The sequence below is a fragment of the Lactuca virosa genome, chromosome 7, assembly GCF_052849685.1.
Source record: "Lactuca virosa cultivar CGN04683 chromosome 7, Lactuca_virosa_CGN04683_v6, whole genome shotgun sequence".
Taxonomy (NCBI): Eukaryota; Viridiplantae; Streptophyta; class Magnoliopsida; order Asterales; family Asteraceae; genus Lactuca; species Lactuca virosa.
Window position 1 is genome coordinate 209,772,827 of NC_136432.1, and position 12,200 is coordinate 209,785,026.

Sequence of the window (12,200 nt, forward strand, 5' to 3'; positions counted from 1 at the left end):
CTTCTCTAAAATGGTTTTTGGTGTACCTCCATATCTCTTTGAGCACATTAAGTTGTGTAAATATGCTAAGGAGATTTGGGATACACTACAAGATTTGTTTGAAGGTTCAGAGAACATGCAGGTTAAACGTTTGACATCCATTGTAAACGACTTCGAAACCTTCACTACAACTCCTGGTGAATCTATAGCCTCTGCATCAAATCGGTATATGACCATGGTAAACAACATGACAACATATGGAGTAGTCTGAACTCCACTTGAGTACAACCTCAAGTTCATCAACAACCTTCGAAAAGGATAGGGAAATGTCAAGTCATGTCTTCAGAGTAATGGATCTTTGAAGAAGCTGAAGCTCTATCAGTTATTTGACAAACTACAAGGTTATGAATCCAACGTTGCTCAAACGTTGAGAGAACTTTCAGGAGGTCCTCCTACTTTAGTCATCTCGGTCAATCTTGATTCCAATCCCATCTGTTTCAGATCCTTTTGGAGTCATCCCACCTATTCCACTTATTCAACCTACTCCACATGTTGCGCTAGCCTCTCCAGTTCCAAACCACCCGGTTGAAGAAAACCTTGATCCATAATCTGCTAATTTTGAACTGTGTTTCCAACAAGAGTTTGCACTTATATCTATAAAGTAAGGACGTCCTTGGAATCCAATTCAAAAACCTTCTCAAAACATCTTTCAAGCTCCCCACCAAATCAATCCTCAACCCTACCCTAAACCCACTAAAAATCCACCTGCATATCGACCCAACATTCCGAATCGCTCTTCAGAACCTTAGGATGTTCCGAACTCAGTCAAAACTAAGGTTATATGTCACACATGTGGTATCGGAAACCACTATACTAAGGAATGTTTGGCTAAAATTACTTAAAAATCATCGGTGAAAGACTTTGCCTACTATGCTCGCAGAGCACCAGAACTTGCTGAAAGTGAAAAGGCACCTGTCACCACGGTTTCAAGGAATGTTGATGGGTATTGGTCATCTGGTGATGAAACTGAAGGAAAATCAGCATGGAACTTGTGTCTTATAGTTAGAAAATCAATTGAATGTGATGAGGGTTACTAGTCATCTGGTTCGGAAGCTAATGATGATGATGCTAAACCAAACAATTGCTACATGGGAACAAATGATCCACCTGGTTAAAGCATCATACAGCTGGTAAAATATATGATTACTGATAATAATTTTGATTTATCTGTTTGTGAACTTGATATAACTCAAATTCAATTAAGTATATGACAGTTATCCATATAGCCAATGAGTCTGCCATAGAAGTTAGTGAGAAGTTGGATAGTGAGTTGAGTAGACTTAGATTACGTTTTGAAGACCGCAAACTTAAGATTGAATCATTAGAAAGAGCACTTGTAGTTGCTAAGGATGAATGCATTATTTTGAATGAAAAATGTGACATCTCAATTAGTGAAAGAAATATCTTGGTACTGAAAATAAACGTCTTAATGCAAAAGTTGATGATTTGCATAATTCGATCGATATTCTTGAAGCTAATGAAAGAATGACACACAACTTTTGTCATCCCTGGTCTAAATCACATGGTCTCAGAAGCGAATTTATGAAACCTATTGCTCGTCCCTTGAAGGAACTTCAAAACTTAACGTTCATGGGAGACATTCGGATACACCTATCTCGCCATCGTCGTCCCTTCATGACACCTCATACAAATATCAATCGTTAATTCCTGAGCTCAAACCAATCACTTTACATGTCCTCATTCTATGTAATTTCCGCCTTAGATATCCCTGGACCTGAATTAGTCTTTGGAATCCTTATACAACACATGCAATACTGGAGTTTGTGTTCAAAACTCCTGTCCACCGAACAATTGTTTTATCGAGGAAATCAATCCTAAAACAAATGGACATGAATAAGACCAATTCAATTCCTTTTGCGCGTCCCTAGATTGTGATGTAGAACTTAAGAGTGATAACGACACCTTGTTCATTTCTTATGTCTCCAACTCTAATGTGGTTTCGAAATCAATTATGGTGCCAATTAAGCCTCGTTTCAACAATCCATCAGTTGGACAAACTTCTAAGTTATCATATGACTCTCAGAAGAAACCTTGGCTGAATAAGAAGAACATTGTTCATCCAAAACCGAAGATAAGAAATCTCTTGAAAAAAAAACTAGGTCTAGGCAATGTTCTAGGTTCCTTCAGAAAACCAAGAAGAAAACGCATCAAACAGTTTGTCCAGCTACTAGGAATCACAATACTTTCATTGTTAAGATTCTTAAGAGAACACCTGTTTCTTTTAGCTCGGACATTCGTAATACATGTGTCAATGGTGTATAGAATATTACGATTGAGACCTTATCTAATAAAATTGACTCTCCTTGGAAAGCATCTTCTTTTGTTTTTATTTCTACCTCGGATGGCACGATTTTTAAACCAAAACAATTTTCGAAATCAAATGTGCCTACGAATACAGTGAACAATGGAAAAGATGTTCGGAATACTGATGTGCAGAAACCTTGTAAAGGTTTAAAACAAAAGTTTGAATGGAAAGTTAAAAAATATGAAAACTCAATTGAAACATCTCTGAACACAGTTCTTCCAGCAACATCTCGGAAAAATGTTATTGCGAAGAAATCAGTCCCCAAAAAACCAATGGTTGAATATGATTTTTGGATAAATGAAAGGACTTTGACATTCTGCATCTTCCCAAAGGAATCTTGGAAAAAGCACTCTGAGATACCAACTGTTCAAAAATCACAAACCAAGTCTAAAGCCCATGCTAAAGTCCCTAAATCTAACTTGGAAACTAAACACTCCAAAACACATTGATTGTGCAGGATTTTTGTGCTTCGGAACAAGATACAATATTGTATATTGATAGTGCTTGTTCCATCACATGACTGGGCAGAAAGATTTCCTGTGTGATCTCAAACTTACTCCAAATGTTGGTTATGTTACTTATGGAAACAATGCAAACTCTCAAATTCGAGGTTATGGAATCCTGACCAACAAAAATTTTTCTATCTCTAATGCGGCTCAACTAACTGATGCAAATCGGAGGGTTGAATTCTGCAAGAAGCATAACTACATCATTACAGAAGACCAAAAAGAATGTCTCATTAAAGCAGATCACATCAAGAATATGTATCCTTTGGACATCAACATGATCATCCGAAAGCCTCAACTTTGTCTTCCATCAAACGTTGTTACTAACATAAGTTGGCTATGGCATCAGAAACTTGCTCATCTCAACTTACGATACATGAATGATATGGTTTCTGGTGAAATGGTATGAGGTCTGCCTCTCCTCAAAATTGAAAATGATCATCTATGAGCTGCGTGTGAATAAGAGAAGCAATCAAAGAAAAGACATCCTGTTCTGACTGAAAAATCTTTTTCAGAACCGCTTGAACTTCCTCATATAGATCTCTGTGGACCCTCTATCATAGAAAGCCTACATCACAAAGAGTACATCATTGTGATTGTAGATGACCACATAAGGTTCACGTGGGTATTCTTCTTAAGGATAAAGTCCAAAACCGCCTCCGAGCTCATAAATTTCATCAAAGGCATCGAAGTTATGATTAAACTTCCTGTTCGGAGAATCCGAAGTGACAATGGATCCGAGTTCACAAATGCCATAATTGAAAAGTTTCTTATCGACAAAGGCATCAATCATAATTTCTCTGCTCCCTACACTCCTCAACAAAACGGTGTTGTTGAAACAAGAAATCAAACTCTAGTTGAACCCGCTCAGTCGATGCTCAACTTTACAAACCTTCCTCTCTATCTTTGGGATGAAGCTGTCTTTATAGCCTGCTTCACTCAAAATCGAATCATCATCAACCGTCATCTTAACATGACACCATATGAAGCAATGAATGGTCGAAAGCCGAGTGTCTCATTTTTACATATTTTTGGATTTAGATGCTTTATAAAAAACAACTGTGATGAACTCACCAATTTTCTACCAAAATTTCATGAAGCTATCTTTTTGCGATACTCAGCCAAATCTAAAGCTTATAGAGTTCTGAATTGTAGAACTCGTGTAATTGAAGAAAGCTTTGATATTACTTTTGATGATAATTTTGTTCTGAACTCAGTGTCAACTCATGTTACACCACATATCATGGAGTCTGACGCTCTACCGCCTGAGTCTCCGAACCCTCAAATTATCTATGAAGTTGATTTCGAAAGCTTGTTCGGACCAATAGAAACCACTCTTGATTTAGAATCTCGATCAAGACCGTCTTCATCTGCCACTCCGGTTTCTCAAAATGTTTATGGTCCGACCCTAACCTTTCCTCCATTTGATTTTGATGCATTTCAACCTTCTCAGGTTGAGGGGGAGAATATTAATCCAACCCTTGAATCAAATGTTGTTGCATTTCAAGATGTAGGATATCATTTGACTAAAATCCATCCATTTTCGAACAACAATGAAGATGATCTCAACTTCTTTGACTTTCTAAACTAGGATGATGTTGACATATCCCGTTCAGAAATTCATGGGGAGCATCATCCTTAAATTGAAATTTTTCAGGGGGAGCAACACAACCTCATTCTTGACATCGGATCATCTACCACTAAAAAAATTCCGAGATTGTTTATCTAAACAAAGGATCATCCTCCGAATCAAGTTATTGGAAATCTCAAGGCTGGATTTCAAACTCGCTATGCTACTAACATTCAAAATGAGTGTCACTTATCGACAATCATATCAATGGTTGAACCTAAATCCATCAAAGAAGCCTTAGATCCTTCTGATTGGATTACAACCATGCAAGAAGAGCTAGTAGAATTTGACAAAAATCAAGTATGGACTCTTGTCCCTCCTCCTTGGGATCACCCTATTGTTGGTACGAGATGGGTCTTCCGAAACAAACTCGATGACGCTGGAGTTATAATCTGAAACAAAGAAAGATTGGTAGCTAAAGGATTTACTCATATCGAAGGACTTGACTTCAACGAAACCTTTGCTCCTGTTGCCCGTATTGAAGCTATCTGAATCTTTCTTGCTTATGATGCTAAAAAGGACTTAAAGTTTACCAAATGTATGTCAAGAGTGCTTTTCTCAATGGTGAACTTGAGAGTGAAGTATATCTTCAACCGCCTCCTGGGTTTGTGAATCTTTCATATTCGAACTATTGCTACAAACTTCAAAAATCCTTTTATGGCCTCAAGCAAGCTCCTTGTGTCTGGTATGGTTATGAAGCGTTCTGTTTTTCAAAGATCGATTCTCGATCCTACATTATGATGAAGAACCAACGGGAAACATCTTATGGTAGTATAAATCTATCTCAATGATATCATTTTTGGGTCAACTGATCCAACTATGGTTGTTGACTTTGCAAAACTGATGGTCAGTCGATTCCAAATGGGTATGAATCGTGAATTAAGCTTCTTCCTCGGACTGCAAGTCAAAAAGACCAACAAAGGAATCTTCATTAATAAAGATAAATACATTTCCGAACATCCAAAGAAATATCCAATGCACGCATGTTCCTGTACAAAGGTTCCAATTGGTTTCAGGCACAAGATCTTTTCGCACCCGTCCGATGTTGCTGTAGATGAGAAGAAGTATATAGGAATGATTGGATCGCTACTCTACCTTACTCCAAGTCGTCCTAATATCATGTTCTGAAGATCTCTGCGTGCGAGATTCCATGTTAATTCGAAGATGTCTCATCTTTTGGTTGTCAAGAAAATCTTCCGATACCTCATAGAAACAAAGAACCTCAGAATTTGGTATCCTGCTAATGTAATTTTCCTTCTTCAAGCCTATTCTGGCTCAAACTATGGAGGAATTAAACTTTATAGAAAGAGTACATCTGGTGGTTGTCAATTTTTGGTTGGAAGATTGGTTAGTCGTCATCCGAGAAACAGAACTACATTGCTCTTTCGACCGTCGAAGCAGAATACATCGTTGCTGCAAGCTGCACCTTACAAGTTCTATGAATGAAATCTCATCTTTTGGACTATGGTTATCGATTTCAACAAACTCCAATCTATTATGACCCTCAAAGTGCAATTGCGATCTCTCATAATCCAATTTAACACTCCATGACCAAGCACATTGATATTTGATACCATTTTATTAAAGATCATGTTCTAAAAGGAAACATTAAGCTCATTTTTGTTCCATCTGATGATGGAATTGTTGATGTCTTTACTAAGGTGTTAGATGAAACCAATTTTAATGGGTTTCTGAACAAAATGGGAATGATGATGCCTGGTCCTCAATTCTTTCAAGAAGTTTGTACTCTCTAATGAAAACATTAGGAAGTCAAAGAATTCAATTTTTTCGGAATTATTTCTTCTCAAAAATTAAAGGATCATTATATGTCTTTTTGTATAACTTTTTCTTATACTCTTAAGATTTTCAGAATTCTACCTTACTTGAAGATTCATCCAATATAGTGACATCAGATACCTTAAAATGTTTTCCTTAGAACATTTTCAATGAAGTACACCTCAGAATTCAAATCCGACATGGTAATGTGATTTCATCACTTATCTCTTCCTGAGCTCTATTCCTTCAGTTCTTGGAAGTTCAAATCTCTTGTTCAAAAAAAACATGCCCTCTAAGATCTTCATGCAATTGCTACCTCTGATATTCATTTAGTGATTGTGCCATCTCTAAATCTATATCATGTACCAATGATGAATTTCATTTCTTTCCGAAGCATCTTATGACATTCCATCTCGAAATCTTATTGTTATGAGATTCTTAGCAATAAATGAAATTTAAGGTTATCATTTAAACTCTTTCAACTTTTCAAAGGTTTCTGATTTATGGTTGATTAAGTAGATATAACCATACCTTTTATAATCATCCATAAATTTTACATAAAATCGATTAGCATCTCTTGTGGTGGATCTGATGGGTCCACACACATCTGTATGTATGCGGTCCAACAAACCTTCACCTCTTTCACAAGATCCAGTGAAAGGTGATTTCGTCATTTTTCCGAAAAAAAGATTCACATTCATCATCTGGCCTTAGGTCAAATGATTCCAACACTACATCCTTTTGGAGTTGGGCGATGCGTTTCATGTTAATGTGCCCAAGACGACAATGCCACAAGTATGCCTTATCTAAACCATTAGACGAGTCAATATGAAATACATTATTGCCTAAGCTATCAATACAAGTCATTGTTTCATACAAACCATTGCAAGGTAAAGCTTCAAATATAAAAAAACCAGTTTTATAAACTAAAATTGAACCATTCATATCATTAAATGAGTAACAAAAACCTTTTCTGAACAATGCATGAAATGAAATAATGTTTCGCGTCATTTCTGACGAATAGCAACAATTTATCAAAACTAAACTAACATCACTACTAAACATAAGATGATAAGTCCCAATATTGGTAACAGAAGAAGGTCGCCTATTTCCCATGATCATATTCATCCTCCAATGCTCCACCTCTTCACTTTCTTTTTGTCCCTGTGAATCAGAACAAATATGAAAACCACATCCTGTATCCATGACCGAAGAACAAATAGATTTTTAGTTATTAGTTCGAATAGTGTGTGTACCTGCTAACGATGGCTTCACATTTCCATCTTTGATGTCTTGCAAGTACTTGGGGAAACTCCTCTTCTAATGGCCCTTGTCATTGGAATAGTAACTAGTGGCCTCCTTGGGGTCACTAACAGCTGGAATGTCTAAATTGGGCCTCGCCTTTGGCCCATTTCTTGATGAGCCAACATGGCCTTGTTCTTCCAGTTAGCTTTAGGAGCAGCTTTCCTCTTCTTTCCTTTGTTTTGCCTAATGGCGAGAACGGGAGCATTAGTGTAAGGAGTTTGATTCTTTCCCTTCATTCCCGAATCAGCAGTCTGAAGCAAGTTATGGAGTTGGGCCAATGTGGTTTTCGTGTTGTTCAAATGATAGGCCAATATGAACTGATCATGACAACTTGGCAAGGATTTCAAGACCATGTCAATGGCCAACTCCTCGTCGAACTACACATTTAGCCTAACAAGGCATTCCATGTACCTTTGCATTCTTTGCACGTGGTTGCATGATAGTTTCATTTTATTTACTTCTTTTTATAGTTTATTTTAGCACATTCCATCTCATTTTAGTTAATCTTCATGCATATTTTCACTTTTTGTTATTTTTCTACTTTACCGGGTGCTTTCCAGTCTTTTGGGCTTATTTGCAGGATTTACTGAAGACTATTCGTTACTGGAGGTATGGAAGGAGTACAGGACAATGGGAGGCTTGTGGATTGCTTGTGAACTTGAGGTGGTGCAATTGGGCCCGGTGTCAATATAAGCAAGAAGCGCGTTGGGCTTAATCTTTGGACAAGGACTCGAGCTATGGACGTTTGAAGGAGCGTTGGATCATCGTTGGAGGCTTTGGAATAGCACAATTGGGCTCTCAAGAGTTGTGCATGTGGGCTGGAGCATAAATTAGAAGATTAGGTCGGATTGTATTTTTAATAGGCCAAAGCATGCAATCAGCGAAACCCACTCGGTCCGCTTAGATCCATACGCGGTCCGCTTGAATGGTGCTGAGGTGATTCCGGGGTTTGACTTGTTGACTCTATTTTAGGAAGGTTGGTGGATGGCTTTTGTGTAACTTTTGAATCTGAGATAAGCACCTCTTTTGCTGGAGATTTGAGGCATTCTTCACATAAACACTTGGAGGAACCACTCATTTTTCTCCCAAGAAGGTTTTGGAAGATTTGAAGATTTTGAAGACTAGTGTTATTTCTTTCCATCTTGCACTTAGAACAATGTTTGGTATTTCTAAACTACCTTGTATTTCTTTTATCTTGGCCATGCTTGGCTAAATTCTCATTTGGTTGATTAGGGTTTAATCCCATGGATGATTGGTTGTTTTGAAGACTATTATTACCTTGTGTTTGAAGTTTATGGAAATGTTCTCTAGTTAAACATCTTTTGATGTTTGTTTATCTTTGATCATGATCTTAGAAGAATAAACATATATTTTTGTTGATCAATTTCTTGGTTAAGTAATGGACTTTTAGATTGGTAAGCAACAAATGGTTTCTATGTTTGTTTTCATTTCATTTAAACCATGGGAATGTTTCCTCCATAATGATAATGTAAGCATTTGATATCTTATGGACTTGGTAACTCTTAGAACTCAAAGCTAATTGATTTTAATAAGATTATATGCTTCATTGATTTTGTGGCTTTAATTAAGGGAATGTGTTAGAGCTCCTATAACCATTTTAATATCTAAGAAGAGTTGAGGTAATTTGTGCTTACGAATTGCTATAGCATGTGAATCGTATTCACAAGTGTTGTTCCTTTTAGTCTAATTATAAGTCAACTATGTCATCCATGTGGTGTATCCCAAAATCAACCAATTCCACTTCAATGATTTTAATCAAATCTTTTACATTTTTACTTGTCATATTTACATTCTAGCTAGTTTTAATTTTGTCAAACAATCCAAAAGAATTAATCCCCCCTCCATTTTACTTTCACTTTTGTTTTACAAGTACTTGAACAAGTGATTTACATAGAGACTTAAATTGAACCAATGTCCATGGATACGATCCCTTTACCACTATACACTATTTTAGAGTGTAATATTTAGGATATTTATTTTGTTGGCCTCGACAACCACCAAATTTTGGCGCCGTTGTCGGGGATTGGTTTAGTTTTAATCAATTTGTTTCTCTATGACCAGATCTCAACGTACAGGTGCTTTGATTTATAATCCGGAAATTGAAAAAGAAGCAAGACGTTTGGCGAAGGAAAAGAGAATAGAACGTGGTCAAACTTCAAATCCTCATGAAGATCCGGAGGTTGAAACCGCTTCATCAAGTGACACGGAACCCGATTCTAGTCCCGACCCGCGCCAAGAAATTCCCGAAACACCACCCCTACAACAAAACCCACCCATTATTGAACCAATTGTTGGATAAGGTGTCTAAGTCCATAACTTTTTTTGGTATGTACTTGACCCGACTCGGCATGGTCAATTTGGGTTGCATGGCATCATGCAATTGGATAAACTAAAATGAGAGAAATAACACTTATGGTTTATTAATATATTATAAGTTCTAATATATTAATAATATTGTTTAATTAGTTTTGATCAAGAATTAATATGGAATTGATTAAGTGATCAAAAGATGACTAATTAAATATATGGGTTGATCATCCATAACTTGTATAGTGGGCTAAAGGCACCATGGATTATCAAGTTGGGCTAAGGTCCATAGGATGCTCCATGGATGCTCCATGGGAGTTACAAACCCATGGGTCATGGAAATGAAGAGCCATGTTACATTAGGGTTTACATGGTGTAACCCTAATGCAACATACTATATAATCATACTTATAGCAACCAAAATCGGCTACACTAGTGAGACAAGAGGGCAAGGCCGATTTCAAGTGTTATACAATTATCTCAAAGTTTATTCCAAGAGCATTTGGTGTTGTGTGAAACATTTGAGGCATCACACTTGGGGTGCTAGGCTCTCAAGGTTTTCAAGGAATCAAATCAACCACAAGGTATGTAACTCTAGCTATCTTTTATGTTTAAAAGTTCCCCATGTATGCTAGATAGGATTATGAACCTTGGAAAAAGTATTTTACATGTATTTTAGACAAACATAGATCCAAGGTTTCTAGGGTTGCATGTACACCTTATGAGTGTTAGAATGCTCAAAACCCATCACCAATTGCAATGGCGGACGGAAGAGAAGCTCCCGAAAAGACTTTGAGGCAAATAATGGAAACCGATGTTACACAAACTCCAACCGACATCAATTATCCCGTTTTGGAAGGAGGTTCAGAATTGAAGTCAAGTTTAGTCCATCATCTTCCAACTTTTCATGGATTGTAGAATGAAGACCCTCATAAGCACTTGAAGATGTTCTACATTATTTTCACTAGTATGAAGCCACAAGGGTCAACCGATGATCAAAGCTAAGGGCATTCCCCTTTTCATTGGTCGATAGAGCAAAAGATTGGTTATTTTATCTTCCACTGGGGTCAATCAACTCATGGACCGACATGGCAAGAGCTTTTCTTGATAAGTTCTATCCCGCTTCAAGAGTCTCAAGTCTTAGAAATGAGATTTATGGAATTCGCCAAGGTCAACATCAGACTTTTCATGATTATTGGGAGAGGTTCAACAACTTGTGCTATAGTTGCCCACAACACCAAATTCCGGAACAACTCCTCATTCAACACTTCTATGAGGGATTGTTGCCAATGGAGAGAAGACTAGTTGATGCCTCAAGTGTTGGAGATGGCTTAAGCAAAACTCCACAACAAACAAGACAACTCTTCAACACCATTACCGCAAATTCACAACATTTTGGCCCTCGCCAAGATATGAAGAGAGAAACTCAACAAAAAGTCAATAAAGTGGGAACACAAAACCTAGAGTCTCAAATCAAAGATCTAACCTTCGTTGTCCAAAAGCTATCCATGGGACAAACTCCACAAGTGATGGTTTGTGGAATATGTGCAACAATGGGACATCCTACAGATATGTGTCCCATTCTTCAAGAAGATGTGGAACATGTAAATGCCACGGGACAGTTCCAGAACTACCACAACAAGCCACCCGGTTACCAAAATGCATATAATTCAAGTTGGAAGACAAATCCCAACATGAGCTACAACCCAAGACCATTGCATCAGAATGCATTGGTTAGACCTTCCTATCCACCACCACAACATCATTACCAACATCCACAACCACATTATCAACCCAAACCGCATCCTCCACATCATCATCAACAACCCCCTCAATCCCAACCAAGTAGCTCCGAAATGTCTCCTGAAGACATTGTCAAATCCTTATCCACTAGTACCTAACAATTCCAAAAAGAGACAAGAACTAGTATCTCCAACCTTGAAGCACAAATGGGAGATATAGTTACATCTATAAGCAAGTTCGTGTCCCGTGGGAAATTGCCTTCTCAAACCGAAAAGAACCCAAATGTCAATGTGGTGAGCTTGAGAAGTGGCAAACAAGTCGGAGAAGGTAGTTCAAAGAAGAAGCCAATGGAAGAGGAGGAAGAAATAGAGATCACTCCCGTTGAGGATCCCATTGTCAAGAATGATGCACAAGCCGGAGCCCCGAAAAAGACTACCCCTCTAGTGACACCAATAGCCACTCAACCGCCATTCCCCTCCCGACTTGCAACTTCAAAGAAGAACATGGAGGAGAAAGAGATTTTGGACACCTTCTGAAAGGTGGAAGT